Below are 24569 nucleotides of genomic sequence, written 5' to 3'. Positions count from 1 at the left end.
TCTTGTCTGCTTACATTCTTTTTATGTATGTATGTACGTATGTATGGCTGTGTTGGGTCTTCGTTTCTGTGCGAGGGCTTTCTCTAGTTGTGGCAAGCGGGGGCCACTCTTCATCGCGGTGCGCGGGCCTCTCACCATCACGGCCTCTCGTTGGCGAGCACAGGCTCCAGACGCGCAGGCTCAGCAATTGTGGCTCACGGGCCGAGCTGCTCCGCGGCATGTGGGATCTTCCCAGACCAGGGCTCGAACCCGCGTCCCCTGCATTGGCAGGCAGATTCTCAACCACTGCGCCACCAGGGAAGCCCCCATTCACAATATATAAATGTCGAATCATTATGTTGTATACCTAAAACTAATATAATGTTATGTCAATTATATCGCAATTTTTTTAAAAGTTGACTTTACCTGAATCATTCGTTTAAAAAATCTTAATTATTGAGCCATGCCTATGAACAGGCACTCTGCTGTGTGCTAGGAGAAGGGGAATATAAAGGCATGAAAGCCAAGTGCCCTAGAAGAAATTATAATTGAGTGGAAGTAGACGTGGGGTGTGTGGAGATGAGGAGGAACTTGAATGAGGAAGGTCACCCAGCCTCTGTCCTCTCTACACAGCTCAGGAGGATTTGGGGAAAGTGGAGAAGATTTGGAGCAGCTGCTGTGAGGAATGTGTGAGGTTAAATAATATGTCTGGGAGAAGCAAGGAGTATTTCAGGATCCTTTCCACTCAGAATTGATGGAGCTTATTTTCTCAGATTTTCCAAAATAAAGTTCACCTCTGGCTAGAGCTCAAGTTTGAAGAATTTCAGTACAGAATTTAGTCTTGTTTCTTGAAACTTTGTGAGCACTTAAAATTTTTTAGCATGAAAATATATAATTGATAATACTACGTTAAGGAGAAGGAGGCCGAAATGCTTACTAAACTTTCATTGTCGATTATCTATTCAACTTACTATTTCTTATTGTCGCCTCACTTCTGAAATAAAGAAACAATGAAGTAAGAAACATTTTCAAAGCCAAAGTTGAAATTATATGACAAACCTAAACTTAGGGACATTTGTGTTTGTATTTTCAAGATATGTGGGCTTATTGCCCTAATCCTTACATTTTTAACAATGTCATCTGCTTGCTTTGTGTTTCTTCAAAATTTGTAGACATTTTCTGGCTCCACTGGGATGTTTTCAGTTCTGCTCTATTCCACTTAAAATATTTTGTTAAATTATCTCATTGCATTTTATGTTTAGAAATCCTCTCTTTGAGACATTCCATCTTGCTTCTGGCGAGGGAGGTAAATCTGGTGAATTGAGTGTTAATTACTAAATGGAATTTCTTCAGATTCAAATCTTCCCCCACCCACTTTGCCTCAGAGCAGGTAGAAAATGTTGCTCTGGAAAAATTACAGGATAAATATCTCTAAATCCATATCTCTAAATGGGCTTAATAACCAAGCCCATAACCAGTGTATTTTTCCAGAGTGACTTTCAAAAACCATATATAAGTTCATTATTAAAGCTGTAAACAAGGGGAAAAACTCCCAAAATAGGAAACACAAATAAATATATGAAAAAATTTCAACCTTACTACAAATAAAGAAAAGTACCTTAACAGAGCAATGAGTCCTTTTAACTTTAAGTTAAAGTTCTGGTTTTTTGCTTTTTTTTTTTTTTTTTTTTAATGACAATATTCAAGATTGGCAAGAGGGTTCAAATTGCCAGATGGCACCATGGTTGGGAGTATAAACTGGTAAAATCTTTTTGAAAATAAATCCAGGGACTTCCCTAGTGGTCCAGTGGTAAGACTCCGTGGTCCCACTGCAGGGGGCGCAGGTTCGATCCCTGGTTGGGGACTAAGATCCCACATGCTGCGAGGCGCCGCTAAAAAAATATTTTTAATTTTAAAAATAAATATGCAGTATGTATTATACCCTGTGGCCCAGTAACTCTATTTCTAGGAGTCTTTCCTAAGAAAGTAATCTGAACACAGAAAAAAAAAAATCTTTACATGAAGATATTTCATTTTATAATTTATAATAATAAAAATGTAAATAACTATTTCCCTATTTGAGTATATTAGGCTTTTTAATTTATTTATTATTATTATTATTATTATTATTATTTTTTTTTTGGCTGCGCTGCATGGTTTGCGGGATCTTAGTTCCCTGAGCAGGGATTGAACCCGGACCATGGCAGTGAAAGCACCAAATCCTAACCACTGGACCGCCAGGGAACTCCCAATATTAATTGTTTTTTTTTTTTAAGCTATATTCGTAGATTAGAATCTTATGCATTTTTTCACAATTATGTTTATAAAGATAGAAATAAGGGAAAATAATTGTGGTATAATACTAAATGGAAAAGCAAGGGAGTGCATATATATAAGTAAATATGAGTAAAAACACATAAAATCTATATATACATATACATATAAGTATATATACATACATGTCCTTTCTGTAAAACGACTAGACAGACGATCTCTGAGTCCCCAAGTGTGAGTCTATAAAGTGAATCTTACCAGTGTGCGGTCATCACATAAGTCATGACTCTCTGGAAACTAGAGTTACGGGGTCAGTAACACTAACCCCTTGTAGTAGGTCAGATTCCCTAGAAGCAGAGCCTGGGAAAGGGATGAGGGTGTGTGATTTACTGGGGACACGCTCTTCAGGAAAACCCTGTGAGAGCCTGAGAGAAATAGACGAGGGAGGAGAGAGGCAAGCCAGGATAGGGTTTCAGGGAAAGTCTAGTCTCCACCTGACCCAGAGGTGCTCTGGAGCACCTACCACACCACAGCACTGAAGGTGGATGGAATCCCAAGAGCAGCTGTGGGTGGGTGGGGCAGAGTGGAATCACTGACCTGCCAAGTTCACAGCAGCTGGGCTCCGGGTGCCACAGCAAAGGGGATATGGACTGGCCCCATTGTGTCCACCAGGCCATCTAGGGCCATTGTGAGGATTAAATGAGGTCACTGTTGTGGACCCACAAGACCCATCAAGGAACAGTAGCTTTTCTTTTTTTTAATGTTAACCAGCTACTGATTTTTAAAGAACACACCTATGTTTAAATACATACACAAATCTGACTCTTCGAGTGGGAATGCAGCTGCAATGCAAAAGCTCAATTACAGAGTGTCCCCTTCCCCAACAGTCACCATCTACTGTTTCCACATGCTTTGGTCACCTGGCTCCCTGGCTGGTTGCAAATGTATGGAAAACAGCAGTGAGGAAACAGGGTTGAGCCCTCCCTATAGTCTTGGTGGCCTTGATTTCTCTAGACCATGTCTTCCTCCTGGGTAAAATTAAATCAATGAAGGGTCCTTAATCTGGGCCAGGATATCTCCAGGAATTGTACTGACAATTCCATGCAGTTTTCTGGGATTAAAATGTATACCTTTCATCAGATTCTTTAAGGAGAGAGTGACCCAAGAAATCCAACTTCCAATCTTCCTTCCCCTCCAGCACTCTCATTATGTATGTGAGAAGAGACTTAAGTCAAAGGAGGAAATTAAACATAAAATTCTTTGTTCTGGTTTTACAAATACAGTCAATTAGAAGAAGGATTCATCTTCCCTCCAGCCCTGTTCAGATTTAGGAAAATTAAAGGCAGCTACAAGTTCACCAATGCTCTGTGAGATGGGCTTTACCTTCATTGCACAGAGGAGGAAACTGAGGCACTCCTGAGGTTACTCATCCAAAGGCCAACAGCACCCCCTTGTGGTTTAGATCTAGATGGTCAAGACATTGTGGTTTTCAAACGCCTTTGGGTATATTTTAAAATATTTTAAAAAAGATATATACTTTTTTTTTCTCTTTCAAAAGTGATACTTCAAAAATTCAACAACATATAAAGGTGTAAAATATAAATGGAAGGCTCAGCTCCCCAATTTACCTCCCTAGATGCTAAGTAGTAGACTGGATTCTTTTTTATATAGATACATACAGATTTGTTTGTTTGATTGAGTTTTACAAAAATGGCATCATATTAAACACGCTGTCCTCCAACTTCTGTCCAGACAGGGTATCACGGACATTTTCCATGTCAGAGCATAAAGATTACACCTCACTCTTTTGAAAACTGTAGTAAAAACAACCTACACATATATTAAATACTACTAATATGTTAATTTGAACCACTAGGCTAAATTGTTTCTGTGAACCATGTGGAATGAGACTTCTTCCATCTTGGAGCAATTATTCAAACTTCTTATAAACTAATTATGGAGGTTGTAGCTCTGCACTGTTCAAAAAAATTCAGGAACGTTTCAGGACCACATGACTCATGAAATCGTGAGCACGCTCTCACAGCCCAGGGAGCTTCCCTCCATTAAACGTCCAGCAAGATTTGGGTCCACCTACCTTGCATAGGTGCTCATCACATCATAACTATAAACTGTGCAATAGCAAGAGTTGCCTTACTAGCTGCTTTACCATGATTGTATTATATTACATAAAGGCTTAGCTCTTATAATTTTGGTGTCTTGCCTGTCTAACTCTGTATACTTATAATAGAGTTTTTATAAGTTTTGGACATTTATGTTTAGCTTTTAATTTTATAAATGTTATTATATTTTGGTAGAGGTGAAATAAGTAACCTAAGAACTAGAAGCCAAATGATAGACAGGCAGACATAGATATAGATGTTTAATTATTTAACAAATCCTATTAAAAACAGCTTCAAATTGAGCTAACCAAGCTCAGTTTGGCAAGGCATAAACACAATTATACCAGTCTTACAATGTAACTAAAATTCCAGGGGTGAAATTTTACATGTAATATTCTTTTATTCAACCTATAAAACAAATGAAATGGGATGGTTTTGAAACTTTAAGCAAACGTTTGATGGACACAGGCACTGAGTATGAATATTTTCAAAATGCCTTGTTTGAACATCTCATAATGTTACAATATACATCTGAAAAGTGTGTTAAACCAAAGAACAGTATGGCATGGTGGTTAGTGGTTCCAGCTCTGAAGTCAGGTCAACCCAAGTTTGAATCCTACCTTCATCATTAGCTAGATGACCTTGAGCAAGTAACATCACCTTTCTGAACCTCAGTTTCCTTATCTATGAAATGGGTTTATTAGTTTCCAAATAACAGAGATGTTGCAAGAATTATGAGCTTGTGGCAGTAAAGAGTTTAGCATAATGCCTAATGCTAAGTATTAAGAATTATTATGTTTTACACAAAGGAGAAGCAAAAGCCACTTGGGATCAAGATGAAGGATGCTCTTCTCAGATGTCTTCCTGAACCACAAGTAGCTTGTCAGGACCTCCTTGTCCCACCTACCTAACTCCTGCATACTGTGCTCTTAGCCACGTCACTGCATGAGCTCACAGTGAGTATCCATTTCCAAGCAGGGAGATGCCCTCCATCAAATCTATTTCTCTTCTTTTCTGAAATTTGCATGGAAAAGGGAAAGAAGGCTTTTTTTTTCAAAGAGTTCTTAAAGTTAAGTACAAGAGAAGGCAAACGTTAACAGAGGAAAGACTCCTGCTGTTGGCCACTGAGAAAAGCCATCAGAGGGGCTTTGATGTCAACCTGATCTGAAGGAAAAGCTTTGCTTCCCAGCTAAAATTCACAGTGAATTTATTTTGTCTTCTTTTTTCATGAAAGTAATATGTATACTTTATAAAGAAAAAAAATTGCCCAGTTCAGAGAAATAAAACATTAAGTTTCCTGTTCCCAGACACCTCCAGTCCTGGTTCCTTGCTCCATTTAAACTACCGGTTTCTGCCTTTCGGGGTCATCTCCATCAGAGATGGGACCGAATGGAATAATCTCATTCAAGTGTTTGCAAAGTCTGGTGCCATGATATGCTGCACCAAAGGGAACAAGAAGATTCCATGTCTTTCTGGTTAAGACCAGTGTCAGCACAAGGAATTAGCAAACAGCATCCTAGCAGAATTTGGAATGGAATTTGGAAAATGGAATTCTGGAATAAATAACCAGACCATGGTCAAAAGGGCCAGCAGGCCCAGAGCGACTGGGGTTGGCTTTTCTGTTTACCCCTTACCTCAGCCACCCCGAAGTCCCTGGGTAGAGCCAAGCAGAGGACCATCATAAACTGGACCAATGCCCACAAATGATCCAAGGAGCAAGGCTTGGAAACCAGGCTAGGAACCAAATCTCTTTCCATCACAGTGATGCACCTGGGATGGTGACAGAATGAACCTGGCCCTGAATGGTCCAGACCTGGCTCCCAGACAGATCCCTTGAGAAGAAAAATAGGAGAGAGTCCACCTGGTGAGATGAAGGATTCCTTTAGCCAAGCCAGCCACCTGCATACTGGGAATAAATCAGGACTCTGCTCTTCTTCTCATAGATATGCCAGCCAACTTGTGGCTTACCTAGGAGGAATTTGGAAGCTGATTAAGGAAGGAAAGCAATCCAAGTTTACTTCATTATGGTCAGATGCCAACAAAATCTAGATTATCATTATGTATTTATACCCACAAAGGGAACAACTTGGCATGGATTGCAAAGTATTTAATTATAATTTAGACATCTCATGTCATTCAATGTTTTGTTTTATTATGGCTTTATTTATTGACATGCCATCTTGACCACAGAAAATTCTAAGTTCCTACCAGTCCTTCACTGACCTCCTGTATTGTAAGGAAAAATAATAATTAGCTGTACAGGAAAAAAAAAAAAGGATTCACTTTCATAAGTAGCTTACATGTGATGTTGTAAGAATAGTGAAACTAGAGGAGGAAAGGAGTATCGCCTTAAACACACAAGCTCTTGGAAGCTTCTCTACTTTCTCAAAGGCTCTTCTCCCTACCTCCGAGTTAGCCTTTCAGACTCACCCCTCTTTTAAGCCTTTCACTTCCAAGTTAGAATGAGTTTCTCCTTCTTTTCTACTTCTGGAGTAGCCTGTTCTTACTCAAATAATTGTATGAGCGATGTGATCTAATTATTAGTTTAACTGTCTGTCTCTCCTATTGGTCAATGAGCTCGCCAGAGGGCAAAAGACTGTAAGAAATTGCTTTCCTCATTATGGTACATCACACAGGGAAGTACTATGCTGCAGTCAAAGAGAATAAGGAATCATCAGGTATCAGGGATGTGAAAATCAAAGCTACAGTATGATACCACTTCATATCCACTAGGATACCTGTAGTTAAAAAGATGATAACAAGTGTTGGCAAGAACTTGGAGAAATTGGGACCCTCATATATTACTTACGGGATTGTAAAACAGTGCAGCCACTGTGGAAAATAGTCTGGCAGTTCCTCAAAAAGTAAACATAGAGTTACCATATGATTCAGCAATTGCACCCCTAGGTATATGGCCAAGAGAACCGAAAACATTTGTCCATACAAATCTTGCACATACATGTTCATAACAGCACTATTCATAACAGCCAAAAACGTGGAAACAACTCAAGTGTTCATAAACTGAAGAAGGGAGCAACAAAATGTGGTATTTCTATACAATGAAATATTATTTGGCAATAAAAAGAAAGTACTGATACATGATACAACATAGATGAACCTTGAAAACATTGTGATAAACGAAAGAGGCCAGTCGCAAAGGACTATACATTGCATGGTTCTATTTACATGAAAGAATAAGCAAAGCTATAGAGAAAGAAAATAGATTGGCGGTTTCTTAGGGTTGGTGGAATTGGGGGGAATGGTGAGTGACTGTTAAAGGGTACAGGGTTTCTTTTTGGGGTGATGCAATGTTCTAAAATGGATTGTGGTGATGGTTGCACAACTTCGTGAATATACTAAAAACCATTGAATTGTACCCTTTGAATGGGTGAACTGCATGGTATGTGAATTATATCTCAATAAAACTGTTACTAAAAAAATAAGGAAGAGCTCTTTAACGCTGAAAGGTGTAATTCTAGTATATACAGTTTAAAAAGCAAGGTGCAATTTACAAATTTATTTATTTATTTATTTTTGGCTATGCTGGGTCTTCGTTGTGGTGCGCGGACTTCTCATTGTCGTGGCCTCTCCTGTTGGGAAGCACGGGCTCTAGACGCGCAGGCTTCAGTAGTTGTGGCACGTGGGCTCAGCAGCTGTGGCCCGCAGGCTCTAGAGCACAGGCTCAGCAGTTGTGGCGCACGGGCTTAGCTACTCCGCGGCATGTGGGATCTTCCCAGACCAGGGATCGAACCCGTGTCCCCTGCATTGGCAGGCAGACTCCCAACCACTGTGCCACCAGGGAAGCCCGCAAGGTGCAATTTAATAATACACGTGTGAGAAACAAGGTAGATAAAACTATGCATGCACTAGTTTATTTTTGCAAAAAGAATTATAAGAAGGATAAACTAGAAATTAATGATAATGTCCCCTACAGAGGGAGAGTGGGAAAGGCGGGAGGGGAGGTAGTGACACTTCCCTGAGTACACCTTTTTGTATAGTTTTGATTTTTGGAACCATGTTAATGTTCTTACATATTCAAAAATTAAATCAACAGCATTTCATTACATTTGACTTATTTCAAAAATGAAAAGATTCCACGAGTCTATACTTACACTAAAACAAACAGACAAAAATAAAGGAATAGAGTGAGAGAGAAAGTTCTTATTTACAGAAGAATGCTAACTGAAAAATATATGAGAAACACCAGAATTTTAAAAATCAACACTTGTCAACCACCATCTTATTAATTGATTCAGGAAAGCATCATCAATAGTTGCTAAATTTACTGGGGAAAAATTGTTGGGGACCAGAATACTTATACAGGCTCAAAGCATCTTCTTGCAGATTACATATTAAATACAAGGGAAGAAATGGTATCTTTACCAAAATATGGCAGATAATACATTAGCCAAATGATCAAAATGAACATCACCCAAGACGGAATGAACCACATCAGATGATTCCTGCTGTGATTCACTGAAAGAAAAATACCATTCCTGTCATATTCCTGCCAAGAATGCATAATCATAACCAAGTCACAAGAAGGCACTCAGACACACCTAAAATAAAGGCCATTCTGTAAAACAATAGGCAAGCACGCTTTAAAAACGTTAATGCCATGAAAAACAGTGAAAGGCTGACAGATCATTGCAGATTAAAGGAGACTAAAGAGAAATGACAGCTAAATGCAATGTGTGGTTCCGGATTAAAACCTGGATGCGTAAAGAAAAGTGTTGTTGTATTCAATATTGGGATAGTCAGTTCCATTTGAATATAGATTACATATTAGATTAAAATATTGGATGAATATTAAATTTCCTAAATTTGACAATAAGAGACAGCCTTAATTCTAAGAAGATAATACATTTTAGTGGTAAAGGGTCTTGATCTCTTCAACTTACTCTCAAGTGTTTAATTTGAAAAAAAGAAGAATGTGTGTGTGTGTGTGTGTGTGAGAGAGAGAGAGAACAAATACATCAAATTGCTAATAAAAGGTGAAGTTTTCAAATTTTTAATTTATAAAGAAATTATCTCACTCCAACTCTGTATCCCCAGCACTTCCTAGCAAAATAATCTCTGCAACATAGTAGATGCCCAATAAATGTTTATTAAAGGCTTAAATTAAATGACAAAGTCCAACCAGGAATCACTGAATTGCAAGTGATAAGGTAGCCAGTTTAAATTGCCTAAGTTCTGACAAAGGAAGTCAGAAAATTTAACTGTAAACTCAAATGGTATACTTGTTTCAGGTATAGCTGGATCCAGAAGTTCAATCAGTGTCATCAGGATCTTCTCTCTCTCTCCGTCTCTCTCTTCCTTATTTTCGTCTATGTTGGCTTTACTCTCTCCCTTGAGATGACTCTCCTTAGGATGGACTCACATAGCTCTCTAGTTCAGCAGAAATAAAGATATTTTTGTCCAACTGTTCCATACACTTCCACTACTAAATCTCACGGAACTGACTTAAGTGATCAGAGAGGGTGAAAAATGCTGATGGGCAGATTTGAAACTTGTGTTCTCAAGTGTGACCTACATGTTTTTTGGAATGAGCAGCTTCAAATTTTTCAAAGCACAAAGACAAAGTCACGCAGAGTCCTGGAACATCACCCCTGAGAGGAGACAGGCAGCCGGGTCCTCCCTTCTGCCCTTGTCCCCTTTGATTAGCTTCTCTTTGAGCCTCATGGCACGAAACTGACAGACACCACAAAGTCCACACGGTGGATCTCCAAAGTCCAAGCTATTTATTCTCTAAGGTTAATTAACCTACGTTTCAAAATAAAATGTTGTAGTATGAAATTCCAAGTAAAGAAAGTTCCACTAATCTTTTCTGAAGAGCAGTGATAAGAAGTGATGACTTCCTCTAACAGGCTCCATTCCACTGGTCATGATGAAATCCATTTACTCAATCCAGCAGTGGACATTTTTAGACACTTAGTTCAAGATCACTTAGGGGAGACCTTGTGAAATTCCAAGAAGCAGAAAACATGGTCTCTGCTGGCAAGAAGCTCCCATTTTAGTGAAGGAGAGAGTTTACACACTGGAGACATTCACTAGGGATCTGTCCTAGCCTGTAGGTGCCAGAGGTGTGATGAAGCTTCAAGTTCCCTGCAAGTTCTGTGGATTCAAGGGTAAGGAGCCATCAGGGATGATTAGAAGGGGAGCTCAACAAAGGTAGGGCCTCTTTCCTGTCCAATTCACTGATATGTCCCCACGCCTGGAAGAGTGTCAGGCACATAATAAGCATCAATAAAGATGACTTAAATGAAAAATGGGCTGAGGAAGCCCAGAAAGGTCATCAGAGAAGGTCGGAGGGAAAGTGACGACTGAGTAAGACTTAACGAGGATGGATGGTGGCAGGGAGGGGATTTAGGGAGGATGGGGACACACTCCAGCCCTGGCAAGACATGGGGTAGCTGCAGGATGGGGCCAAGCCAGGCCACACCAGTGGAACCAGTGATGCACACTTGCACAGAAGGGGGGCCTGCTGAGCCGCAGATGGGAGAGAGGGCAGTGGTCACAAATCAGCAGCCCACAGCTATGTAAGCTGGTGGACATGCTTTCTTTGACTTCCCCAGGGTTTAAAAAATTGAGAAATCTTATATCGCATCCAGACTTCTGTCTTGTCTTGAAAACTCAGGAGATCTGGCAACACTGAGCCCACGTTCTCACATGGTGACAACTGGCTGGAGCTGAGGAGCCTCACAGAGAGCACGTCCTCTGCAGCTCACGACAGCCCTCTCCACTCCCGGTTGTCTTATAACCAGGCCAAGCCTATCCTTTACGTGGCCATGGGCTCTATGGCATTTGAGCCTGTGACAAGCATAGGCGGACTGTGTATTCCCTGAAGTTACCTCTGAAAACACACGTGGCGCCTTCACCTTCCTTTTTGAATCTTTCTGTGTTGTATTCTGTTCTCAACAAAATTTTAAGTAAAATTTAGAATATTTTAGAAAGAAGGCACTCAGAAGTCTGGCAAAACTAAGCTTATGCTTGAAAACTATAAAATAAAGAGGTGTAATCAAATGTTTTGCCACAATTTGCCTCAAGGAAGTCCCATAGTCCTGCATTAATTAGAAGACTTTAGTGGCAAAAGCTATTGCTTATTCCCACTCCCTCCCCTTTTATCCCCACCAGCAATGTCCTAGCACTACGACCTCTTTAAGGACATTGGTATGAATATTTCTGCCATCTTCCCGCTCTAGTATTTTCAGAAACTTAACACATGCTGGACGTGGCAGGTGCAATTCTAATTTTAATATGTGTGGGAGTCCGCCTAGCCCACTATTCCAGAAGGGCTTTGGGAATTGTATCAGAGCATCAAGCTGGTTGGAGCATTATGCTGTCTGAACAGCAGTCCATGTGGGCATACGTCTATGGAGTGCAGGCCCCCCTCTAGCCAGTTAAACCCCTGTGAGCTAGGAGTGATTAGAAAAGAAAAAAAAAATCAGCACCTGTTCCAGCTTTGGCAAGAACCCTAAAATAGAGCAACCATTTCTCATAAAAGCTGCACTTCAGTATTTGCAGCTGCTTGCTTCCTTATCAAAAATCAATTTCTGTCTATTATATAAGATACATAAATAGGATGGCCTTTCCCCCTTTTTGGTTTACCACTTTTCTTCTTGACCAAAGGAATCTTTCTGAGCACTTTTGTATAGATTTGGAGTCAGTGGGAAAGTTTTCTTTTTTCCACCAAAATCCACTGACCCCCTAAAAAGGAATCCATTTAAAAAATTTTTTTAAGTTAGTCACTTTAAAAAGTAAGCATAGGGCTTACTGTTCTTTGTTTTCATTTTCCTTTCTCATGCAGCCTACAAGAGAATGAATGAAAAAATAAACATAAGAACATAAAACCTCATTCAGTAAGTACATCAGTCAGTAAAAACAGGTTTCAGTTTAGTATAATAATACACATGGAGAGAGACAGAGAAAATGAGACGGCAGGAAAAGGGCCAAAGGAAGGGGGAAAGAGGATTAGAGAGGTCATGAGAGAGAGAAGTGTACTCCGAGGTGGGAGGGGAAAAACCAAAAGTCATTGATTCCTTATTCAGACCACTCCCCAGGCTCCCAACAACCTTAGTCCGCAAACTCATCTTACATGCGAACTGAGCCAATGCCACAGCTCCTAACCCTGGCTCCATGAGCCTCCAGCACAGCTAGTCTATTCAGTTTGGTCCCTGATGCTACGGATCCAACCCCTGAGACCCACTGATAAAACCAGCGACAGCATCTTTTTTTCCCAAACTTATCTCAATCCCCTTAAGAACAATGAGCACACTGAGGGTAGAAATCTCCCACAATAGATGATTTGCCTCAATGATCCAGATCTTTTTCTAGAGCGCATGATTTTATTGGTTGCATTTGGAATAGCTCATTTTTAGGAGCCTGGAAAAAAAATACATACCTAGCACTTTATAAACTCATCCATTCAACTGGCGTTTCCTGATTTCCTATTGAATGTCATCTATGATACTAAGAACGACTGACTCAAGGGCATTTCTCACCTCCTGCAACGTAATTCTCTAGTATACAGACTACTTATTCTTTCAAAATGTCTTGTACTCAGCCACGTTATTTCTTTTATTTGAGTAAATGCAATCTGCAAGTTGTCAACAGTGAAGTTAGCTAAGCAACGTGAAAAAGCCAAAAAAAAAAAATCTATTCCTTAAACTTCACCCACAGAAATAGGATACTTTAGAATATGCATTTTTTAATAGTTTGATTTGAAATGTGGAGGAAGGGAGTTATTTCATCATTAAAGAAAATAAATCTCATCACTTCCTCCCTCCACCCATTCTTGCCGCCACTGATTCTGCAGTGTCTCTTGGTAAAAAGCACAAGCAAAGACAGCAGAAGTTAAGGACAGATAAATGGATTCTGAAGTCTGTGCACTCACTAACTTATCTTCCCTCCATCTATCCTTTGATTTAGGCAAGGACTCAGAAGTCAGTTTCCACTGCTCATCTCTACCACTGGCCTTGAGTTATATCAGATAGAAACTTCCAGTTATATCAGATCATCCTTTTATGGCCTGGCATTCTTACTATCAAATATAGTTACTGGTTAATCTGATGGCTGTCTCTTCTCATGTGGAAAGTTTTCTACAAAACCAGATGAAATTATGTCAGATCTAGCCTCAGAGTTCCAAGCTCCTCCCTAACTTCTAGTTCTGACAGTACAGACTAAGCAATGCTCTCAGCAGGCTTGGGTAAGAGACCCCGCTACCCCCACCTGTGGTTCCACTTACGTTCTGAACTTTAAGCCTAGAAGTGAAGCCAGAAGTTCCTGTGAATACTGTTGTGAAATGAGTTAATTTTCTGATCTATGATAAGGATAGCAGTGTGATTTGTCTAGAAATCATGTCATGCCTCCACTCAAAAGCCTCCAGTACCTGCCCATTTCACTCAGGGAAAAGCCACAGTTCTTCGGAGGCCAGCAAATCCCACCAATACATCCCCACCCCATCCTATTAATCATCTAGCCTCCTCTTCTACCATCTCCCCTTTGCTCTCTCCAACTGCCACATGATGTTCCTCTAACATCTCAATCTTTTACTCACCACAGGGCCTTTGCATTTGCTGTCTCCTCTGCCTGAGACGTTCTTCCCCCAGATATCCACAGGTTCACTCCCTCAGTTCCTTGAGGTCTCCACTCAAATGTCACATTATCAATGAGACGTTCCTTGACCAAATTCCCTAAAAGAGCAGCAGCCCACTCTCACCCTAGTACTTTCCGTATTTATTTTAAAAACAGCTTTATTGAGATATAACTCACCTCCTACACAATTCAGCCATTTAAAGTGTACAATTCAGTGACTTTTAATATATTCACAGACTTGTACAACCATCATCACTATCAATTCTAGAATATTTTCCTTGCTCCCCAAAGAAATTCTGCACATTTTAGCCATCACTTCTCAATCACCCTAACTTCCCAGACCTAGACAACCACTAATCTACTTTCTGTCTCTAAATTATTTGCTTATTTTGGACTTTTCATATAAATGGAATTATACAATATGTAGTCCTTTGTGACTGGTTTCTTAGCATAATTTTTGTTGTTGTTTTTATTGCAGTATAGTTGATTTACAATGTTGTGTTAGTAGCATAATGTTTTTGAAGTTCATCCACATTGTACTATGTATCAGTACTTCATTCCTTCTTATTGCCAGATAATATTCCACTGTATGGATGTACCACATTTTATTGCTCCATTCATCAGTTGATGGATATTTGGGTTATTTCCATTTCTTGGTTATTGTCAGTAATGCTGTTAATAACATTTGGTACAAGTTTTTGTGTGGACATATGTTATCATTTCTTTTGAGTATACACCTAGGAGTGAATCCACATCATTTTTATCCTTCTTTATTTGAGAACTTATTACCATCTGATATAACATAAGTTTACTTTCTTTTTTTATTGCCTGCCTTTCTCCCACTAGAATATTAGCTCCCCAAAGGCAGGATTTTGGTCTGTTTTGTTCACTGCTTAGAACAGTGTCTGGCACAGTAGCATACAATAAATATATGCTGTATGAATGAAAGAATGCTAAATTATTGGGGCAAACTGAGGGGGGAAACCTATTAAGTCAGTAAACTGATTGTGTATACATTAAAAGTCAATTTGTGGGAAGAGGTTTGCAATGACAACTTGCAGGGAAGTAAGAAAATTTCCAGAGTTGCCACTAGCCTATGCCTTAGTCAAGTGACCTTTCCTTTCTTTCTTTCCTTTTTTTTTTTTTAAAGCTGTGTGATTCTGGTTTTTTTACAATTTTTTGGCCATACTACGCGGCATGTGGGATCTTAGTTCCCCGACCAGGGATTGAACCTGTGCCTCCTGCATTGGAAGTGCAGAGTCTAAACCACTGGACCACCAAGCAAGTCCCAAGTGACCTTTCTTGAGGTCAGTTCTTCCTTTGTAAAATGTCAGGATTGAACCAATGTTCCTGGCTCCTTCCAGCTCCATATGCCATAATATAACTTAAAAATTAACAAATGACTTGATTTGCTCATACATATATTTATCTTTCATTCATTCAACAAATATTTATTAAGTGCCTTCATAAGCCAGACACTATTCAGATGTCTTATTTGGCATATCAACATTTACAATTTACAACATTTACAACAATATACAACATTTACAATCAAACATTTACAATTATTTGGATAATAATTACACCCTTGCTGATTTAAATTTCTTATTTGTGTCCAGAAATACAGCTGAGTTGGGCTTTAAATGAAAACCATCTCTTAATTATTTTAATTTTCTAAGACATAGGCAGGAACTGAAAGACCAAAAAAAAAAAAAATCAGTATCAACATACATTTATTATTATTTCTTATTTTAGTGTCTTCCAATTTCACACAGATACAAAATGCATCCATTATCAGAAATAGAGAATCAGTGCGGTGGACTGACCGGCTGTGGCTTTTGTGTACAGGACTACAGTCTGCATTCCAAGCCCTCCCCATCAGCACTTCCTACCTCTTCTCGTGCTTTTCAAAGTGCCCATAGATTGAAAGTTTGCCTGACATGAGACAAGCTTCTCTATCATTTCTTTATCCATCTAGTTTGTTCCTTGACTTAGCCCAAGTCCTCAAATGTTGGGGGACAGAGAGAGTGGGACAGTTAAAAAGCCTTTTTTGACTCCTAATTAACATTGTGTTCATGGGCAAGCCACACATTTTGTCTCCCTTGTACCTCAGTTTTCTCCTCAGTAAGATAATGGGTTTTGAGTTTAGACCCTGGTCTTTTCCAGGTTGAACTTGAGCATATGTAGAAGTAGAGCAATCCAAAGTAGTCAAGAAGCCAAAGGAATAAGAGGTTCTATTGTACAAAGGCGAGATAATGCTTACAAAATCATTGGCTATGTTCCTGGACCAAATACCACAAAATGTACTTTGTCAGGAATATTTTCTATGATTAAGTCCCAGGGACAGTTTTATATCATCTGTCTACTGTATAATTTTAAGAAAGCATTTTGGGAGAGCAAAGTGGACCTGGGAAGAAATACACAAATTCAACAAATGTTTGTTTGCCTATGACATGCCAGCCTGAAAGCTGTTCTCATCCAACCTGTACTGGGTCTCCATGAAATAGATATTACTGGCATGACATGTTTTATAAATGAGGAAACAGGCTCTGAGATGTAAAACAATTACCTTGGCTAGGATGATACAAGTGATACACAGATGATACATAGATATGAAGCCTGTGGGCCCCCAAAGACTTGACACCCTTTTCACCCTGTAAAAACCACTCCAGGGCTTCCCTGGTGGCGCAGTGGTTGAGAATCTGCCTGCTAATGCAGGGGACACGGGTTCGAGCCCTGGTCTGGGAAGATCCCACATGCCGCGGAGCAACTGGGCCCGTGAGCCACAACTACTGAGCCTGCACGTCTGAAGCCTGTGCTCCGCAACAAGAGAGGCCGCGATGGTGAGAGGCCTGCACACCTCGGTGAAGAGTGGCCCCCGCTTGCCACAACTAGAGAAAGCCCTCGCACAGAAACAAAGACCCAACACAGCCATAAAGAAAGAAAGAAAGAAAGTCTTTCAAAAAAAACCACTCCAATTGTTTACTTTACATTCATGATGGATCTAGGATGTTATTTTTGCATATGAAGTATACAATATGTATTAGAAATAATAGATGATAATAATTACAATTCCTTTCAGAACCAAAAAAGAGGATATTTTATCCTCCTGCAACCAGAAAATTTTGTGGAAACTTGAAAAATTTGACCAAATTCCATTATTTTCAATTACCAAATAGAAATCAAAGGGTATCTCTTTTTTTTTTTTCTTTTTTGAGAAGTTCCACTTCTAGAAATTTATCTTGATAGTTAAACATTCACACAGGGACTTCTTCCCTGGTGGCGCAGTGGATAAAACTCCACGCTCCCAATGCAGGGGGCCTGGGTTCGATCCCTGGTCAGGGAAGTAGATCCCACATGTATGCTGCAACTGAGAGTTCGCATGCCACAACTAAGGAGCTCACATGTCACAACTAAGGAGCCCACCTGCCGCAGCTAAGACCCAGTGCAACCAAATGAAAATTTAAAAATAAACATTCACACAAAAATTCATGAACAAGAACATAAATTATTATAATAACCAAAGAAAGGAGACCAATTAAATGTCTAGCAATAGTAATTATAAAGTATGACATAACTTTAGTGATAGCTATACGATGGAATACCGGGCAACTATTAAAAATCATGAGGTAGAAGAATATTTAAAATATAAAGCATTCAGTGATAGCGCATCTCTTTAAAAGAAAAACACTCCAGTGAACTTTGGAAGCTCTGAGATGCTGTTTTCAAGAAAATTTAGGTGAATAAGTAATTCACATTTCTTATGGATGTCTCTAAATGTTAAATAAATGCCCCCCCAACCCATCCATCAGAAGTGATTAATAGACAGTTCCCCTAATATAAAGACAGCAAGTAGATGATCAGGGCACTGCATATTACCTCAGTTCCTAAAGTCTAAGCTGCACAGTGTGAGGACTGTATGGGAAGAGCTGTAATCTAATCTGATCTACAGTCCTTTAACGCGATCCTGGGATACAAATCACCCTTTCAAAATAATTCTATAAAATCATACAAAAAGAAAAAAAATATGTTCCCTGAGAGCTAGTTGTATCTATTGGCCACAAACAACAGAACCAATTCTTACTATTGTAAATAATAATAATAATTAAGGAACTCTGGGAATTGAACCAAAAGCTTTAGAATGAAGCTTAGAAAAGGGCAGGAACTAGAGAGTTCAGCGGCTCTAGTTGGCAGAAGCAAAAAAGCATTACATTCTAGATAAGTAGGTTTGACTGTTTGGGGCCTTTGTAAAGCTTTTGCTGCTCTGCTCCATTCAGAGAGCACTTGAATGATTTAGTTTGGGATTTCTGCCCACACCTTGGCCAAGGGAGGGACACTTCACACACATGATGGATCTATGTTATTTCTGACTGGAGATGAGCACAGATTCCCCCAAGCCAAAGTTGGGTGCTGTTACCAGAAGAATGGAGTGGAGGCTGAGCAGGCAAAAGCAACAGATGTCCATGAACCTGAAGTCAGGAATTTGGCCTCTCCATCCCCTTGGAGGGATCTGTGACATGGGTTTGAAGCTAGAGACAGATCCAAACCATGAATAGACATGAGGATAAACCCTGGATCAAAGCTACAGCCCAGGCCAGGAAGGGGCAGGCTGGAGCCAGGGAAGGCGGATGACAGGAGAGGGCACTTGGAGTTCTGAAGGGTGAGCAGCTGTATTTTCTGATACGCACTTCATCCGGCCGCCTGTACCGAGAATGTACCACATGGTCAGTGGAATGGAATGCAGGGCAGACACCAGCCCCTCTGAAGCACACAGAAACCTGATACAACGGTTTCAGCCTAATGCATGTCCAGGCATTTTCTCTTATTTAATTCCAGCTCTTTGCAACGTCCAGCAGAATAAAATGGCCAGGCTGGGTCAGAGGGTCAGACCAGCCAAGCCAGAGTGGTCAGGCCCAAACTGCACATTAAGGTGAGATGAGGGACATTAGCTGAGGCAGAAGAAACTGCCCCATCTCCTTTCTCAAGCTGAGGTTCACCCAGCTGGCACTAGAGGGAGGTCCTGGTTTGGGTTGGAAGGTACTGGTTCTAGAGAGGGCAGAGAAGGCTACTGGGATAGATGCATTGGGTGCAGTACCATTTGGAGCAAGGACTGGAGCAGAATCAGCTGCTAAATCCAAGAGGTCAGTTTGAGATTGTGGTCAAGAATGAGGTAAGAGACCAGAAACAGGTCTGGAAACACAGTGGGAAGTAGGATGGCTTGAGAAATTTCAGGATAAGACTGCACAGCCCCAGGGACAAAAGCATTTTCTCACTGCATGCTGGTCACATGGCAGGGGGCCCAGAAACCAATCAGATCATTAGTAGCACAGGCTGGAATGGAGGAAAATGGGCAAATACCATAGGTGGATGTGGGTACCTGACCCACGGCAGGCAGGAACTGGGGGTCTAAAGGCTGGAATCCAGAATCCCAGAAGTCAGAAAACCAGCCAGGTGGGCACCAGCCAGTAAGATAGGCCTCTGATCTCAGTGATACCCTACAAGGGAGGATGCCAGGTCCTTGGACTTGGTGGTGATATTTATTAAATGTGAGCCATCTATAATTGGGCAAGTACAGATGCTTGTAAGAGAGATGTGTGTGCTCTACAATAAAAACCAAATCTAATATATTTTGGAAAAAAAAAGAGAGAGAGGTGCTGTTTCTGTAAGACATTGGTTCTCAACCATGGCTGTGCCTTGGAAGCACCTGGACTATTTAATAATGGGCGGATACCTGGACACCAACAATGGAGAGTCTAATATAGTTAGTGTGGGGTGCAGCCTGGACATTAGGAGTTTTAGACGCTCCCTGAAGTGGCTGATTCCAGTGTGCAGTCAGGGCTGAGAACTGCTGTCCTAGAGCACTGGGTCCCAACAGGCCTCCCTCAGAATGCTGGTAGAGCAGGTTTTTAATGAATGCTGGGTTTCACACCCAAAAAATCTAGGCAGTAATGCATAAAGTATCCAACATTCTTTTGAAGATTTAACAAATTCTGAGAAGTTTTTCAGTAAAAATAGCATTATTCCCCCTTTACAAAATGAAATTTACACACAGTAAAATGCACAGAAATTAAGTGTGCAGTTCCTTGAGTTTCAACAAATGTATACACCCAACAGTTGGTTATCTGGATGAAGGGAATGTGGAAGTTCCTTGTACTAGCCTTGCAACTTTTCTGTAAGTTAAAAAGTATAACAAAACTAAAAGTTACTAAGAAGCATACACTTGTGTTACTATCACCCAAATCAAGATAGAGAACATTCCATCATTCCAAAAAGTTCCTTGGGCTCTTTTCCAGTTACCCCTAAACACTCCTAGAATCAATATTCTAAATGATTTCTGTTACCATAGCTTAGTTTTGCCTGATTTTGTATTTTATATAAATGGTACCATACACTGTGTACCAAATTGTGCCTGTTTCTTACCATTGGCCTAATGTTTCTGTTGTTGTGTGAATCAGTAGCTCACGTTGTGAAGTTCATAGATATGTTGTTATGGGAATTAGTTCATTTCTATTTTAAATAAAGATGCTGGGGACTTCCCTCGTGGTCCAGTGGTTAAGAATCCACCTTCCAATGCAGGGGACGGGGGTTCGATCCCTGGTCGGGGAACTAAGATCCCACATGCCGCGGGGCAACTAAGCCTGTGTGCCCCAACTACTGAGCTCGCGCGCCTCAACTAGAGAGCCAGTGTGCCACAACGAAAGATCCCATGTGCCGCAACTAAGACCTGACGCAGCCAAATAAATAAATAAATAAATAAATAAATAAATAAACTAATGAAGTAAAAATTCTTAAAAAAAAAAAGATGCTATGAACATTCTTATACCAGTCTTTTTGTGGATATGTACTTTTATTCCTTTTGGGTGCAGCAATGTTTTCATTGACAAAAGGACTTCATATGTAAATAAGTCTGGGAAGTAATGCTGTGTGTGTGTGTGTGTGTGTGTGTGTGTGTGTGTGTCAGAATGAAGTTGTCGACTCAAAGATATTGTAGTAGACTTTGACATACGTTAGATAGAACTGTTTTCAATTAGGCTTAAAACCATAATATTCAAAACATGGAAAACTATCAAATGTCAGCTAACCCTTTGAAAATGAGCTCCTGGTCAATAACTTGAATGCCCTCTTTGTGAGTCCTTGGAGACAAGTCTTTGCCCCATTCATCTCTTTCAGCACCCAAAACAGTTCTGGGCACATACTAAATTCTCAATACAGATATTGGGTTGGCCAAAAAGTTCATTTGGGTTTTTCCGTAGCATCTTACAGAAAAACCCAAACGAACTTTTTGGCCAACCCAGTATTTTTCAATTGCAATATAGTATTTCTTAAAAGGTAAACAGCAAAATGTTAAGTTGTTCTTTTGGTGGTCGGACTACAGGTAACTTATGTCTTCATTTTTTTAATCTCCATTTTTGTATTCTGTGAACATGAGTTACTTTTAAAATTAAAAAATATATACTTTTAAAATACTCACTGTGAAAGACTATTGTCTCCATTAGGAGAAAAAAAGGGAATGTTTAATCTCATCATTGCTTAAACATTTTCCAATTAAGTAGTTTATTTTAACATTAATACTAAGACTTCAAAGATTCTATTTGACCCTGAGAAACTAATAACTGATGGGACTAAGTGACCAGGAGCTACAGTGGGGTGTACATTTTGCTAATGTTTACAGGCAGCAAAAGCAAATAATGAAATACATAACTGAATGCTTTACAAAATGGGCCTGAAGTACTGATTAGTACTAGATGAGAACATTTGAACATTTGGTCTGCTACTTTAGTATCTAATTTACCTTCAAACATCAAATACTCAGCTTCAAAGTTGACAGTTACAGAATACTAATAGAGTTATCACATTGAGATTCCTCCACTTCAAGGAATTCTTAAAAGAAAAAGCTGGGGGGGGGATTGTTTTGTTTTGTTTGTTTGTTTGCTTGTTTTTTGTTTTTCAAATCATCTGTGGTGGCTCCAACCAAAGAATAACCAAATCTTGGGCCAGAGTATTTACTATGTTTAATCTGTCACTGGAACAGTTGTTATCTTATAAACTGTTTCAAATATTATTATATTTGTGTTTGCCTTTTTTTTTTTTTTTTAAGGCAGATCATACTCTAACTTGCATTAACTACAAAGACCTGCACTGCCAGACTGTGGAATCTAGAGAGGATTCCCACAGTAAAACTTTGGATAAGGTGGTTCTCATACAGGACAATTCATCACCATAAATGAAAATTTTGTAGCCACATGTGAGAGGTTTTCTTTTTTCCTCAGATGTTAAACAGTTTTCCCTCCTTATATTCTTATAACCAAAGCATACTTTTAAAACTAAAAAGAAAAAACAATCCAGAATGCAGTAAACTGATATGTATTTATCCGTTGTTCTGTTTTGTAGACTACACGTGGTGCCAGCATCGTTGGAATACCTTAGTGATGGCCGTTTATTTTTTCTGATTAACATGAAAAATGAAAAGAGAGGATACTTTTAGATTTGACAGAAGTATTGCAGATGATAGACTTCAGTAATTGCTCTAGCAAACCACAAAGGATTAGTTTTACAGCAAGAAACTTGGGGTAACCTGGCTAAATATTTCATTCATGTGATCAAGCAGGTTCGGGGTGGGAGGGTTGGGATCTGCTTAGCAGTGCGGGTGACTGTGGCTTAGAGGGGCTTACAGTTAATTTCTCACTCATAGCCTCAGACTGTACATGCTCTGTGCTCCACGGTGGAATCTGTGGTCCTGCCCCTCAGGTTGAGGCTATCTTAATGTGGCAAGAATAGCAGCAGTGCTGGAGTCAGCCATTTGAGAGGAGGAAGGGCTGGCCAGCTCAGGCTGCTAGGTGTACAAGGGATGGTGATGTTCCTGTCAAAAGCCCAGCCAGGATCCTTGCAAATTTCAGTTCATAAATACCCTGCGTTTGGCCAGCACTCCCTACTCTCACCCAATGGAGTAGGTGCAGGGAAGCAGAGAATCAGGAAGAAATGAGAATGTTAAGGACCTGGTGAGTGAGGAGGGCTTCAACCCAGGATATAATTTCTCTGGATCCCAGCTGAGTCCTCATGTGGGTTCAAATGAGGAATCAGAGCCTCTTCCACATTCGATCGAATACTTTTTAAATGATGGAACATTTGTGCTTTCAGCGGTTACATCTAAGTTTTGGAAGTAGCAAAGCCCATTCAGTTCTAATAAAGCTGGGCCAATAATAACTTACATTTGGAGAGTGGGTTTCATATCACAAGGTGCCGTAACAATGCCTTGTTTCATTTAATCTTCAGGACAAGCCCTGCTGTAGACACTTTTATTCTCCAATTGCAGAGGAAAAAAGTGAGGTTAAGAGAAGTTAAGGAATATGCGAAGTTACAAAACAGAGGTTGGACTTGAATTCAGATCTGATTTCAAATCTATTGCTTTTCACCCTATATCAGAGGTTCTATTTTTTTATTTAAAACATATGAAGCAGCACAATAGGGCAACCTAGCTAATTTTCATCCATACCTAATAATCTTGTGCTAAAGACAATTTAAAAAGAGGATTTCCGAAACACTTTGAGCAATGGCATCCTCAACAGAACGAGCGTGTGGTTTCCCAGGAAATACATTCATGGTTTTCCTATCTTTCCAAACGCATGGTTGGATTTTAAAAGTCCCATTGTTTTACTGTCACTGCTGGTGACAGTAAAACAGACAGACTTTAAAATGCTTACTATATTTGCTTCCATAAAAATCATTATGCAGGAAAAAAATATTGGAGGTATAAGCTATTCAACAGCTGTGAAAGGGAAAATTGCAAAAGAACTTTAATGGTACATAAAACCAGACTTGTGAGCTACTTTATTTTTATCTGGGAAAAGAAAAAAAAAGCTAGCATAATAATATTTATACTGTACATCTACAAAAGGACCTCATTATACTCAGAGGTTATACTTTAGAAATTCCAAGTTAATACAGAAATATGAGGGGGATGTTCCCCTGATTCATTTTTTTCCTCCCATTTTTGGCCTTTGGTCATTTGTTCCATATACCGCCTTTCTTTTAGTTGCAGTGACCATACGTAGGAAATCAGATTAAAATGTCCTATAGGTGCCATCATTAATCGTTGATTGACTTGACACGCATGTGCTTTAGCAGCTCAGAGCTGATTGTTAAATAATCAAGAATTTTGCGAGTTAATTGTTAAACTGTTTGTACTTGAAATTGGCCATAGTGGGAGTATTTACACCATGGATATCGACAAACTACTCCTCCTCACCCCCACCCAAAGCTGGTTTACCAGCACAGTGCTGACCGTAGGTATGAGGAATCAGGGAGGGAGATTGCTGTTTAGCACCTCACAAACGTTGGAAGCCACAAACTGAGTCTTCTCTGTACCAGCGGAGAAGAACAACGTGCCATCTTGTTCAGTGACTTTAGATTTGACTTACAGAGTTTTATTAAAGCTGGGAGAGTAGGGCTGCATTTAAGAACGTTTCTGTGATGCCAAACAAACATTTGGAGCTACAAAAGAAATTCAATGTGCTTACAGAAGGTTGTTTAATTTACCCTCTAGTTAAAATAAGGTAAGATGGTCACTATATATTGTTAAATTGAAAAAAAAGCAAGTTATAA

At 39.7% G+C, this 24569-nt stretch overlaps 1 protein-coding gene and 1 long non-coding RNA gene across 3 annotated transcripts in view; one reads left to right on the top strand and one right to left on the bottom strand.

Moving 5' to 3' along the window:
• LOC309642380 (uncharacterized protein) overlaps positions 1 to 24569 on the bottom strand; it is a 199486-nt gene that overhangs the window by 137733 nt on the left and 37184 nt on the right. Inside the window, exon 1 of one of the 2 annotated variants that reach the window (XR_014253124.1) lies at positions 16635 to 24469. The exons of the other annotated variant lie outside the window; for it this stretch is intronic. The gene's annotated coding sequence lies outside the window, so the exon portion shown is untranslated. Of the gene's footprint in view, positions 1 to 16634; positions 24470 to 24569 lie in introns of those variants that run through there. 2 annotated transcript variants of the gene reach the window in all.
• On the top strand, positions 312 to 16921 carry LOC309642427. Its single transcript, XR_014253191.1, has 2 exons — positions 312 to 7874; positions 8186 to 16921. It is a non-coding gene; the product is annotated as an uncharacterized lncRNA (long non-coding RNA).

The sequence above is a fragment of the Balaenoptera physalus genome (genome assembly GCF_965194825.1).
Source record: "Balaenoptera physalus genome assembly, chromosome: 14".
Lineage (NCBI taxonomy): Eukaryota > Metazoa > Chordata > Mammalia > Artiodactyla > Balaenopteridae > Balaenoptera > Balaenoptera physalus.
Note: the sequence above shows the minus strand (reverse complement) of the source record. Positions and strands in the feature narration are given on the sequence as shown.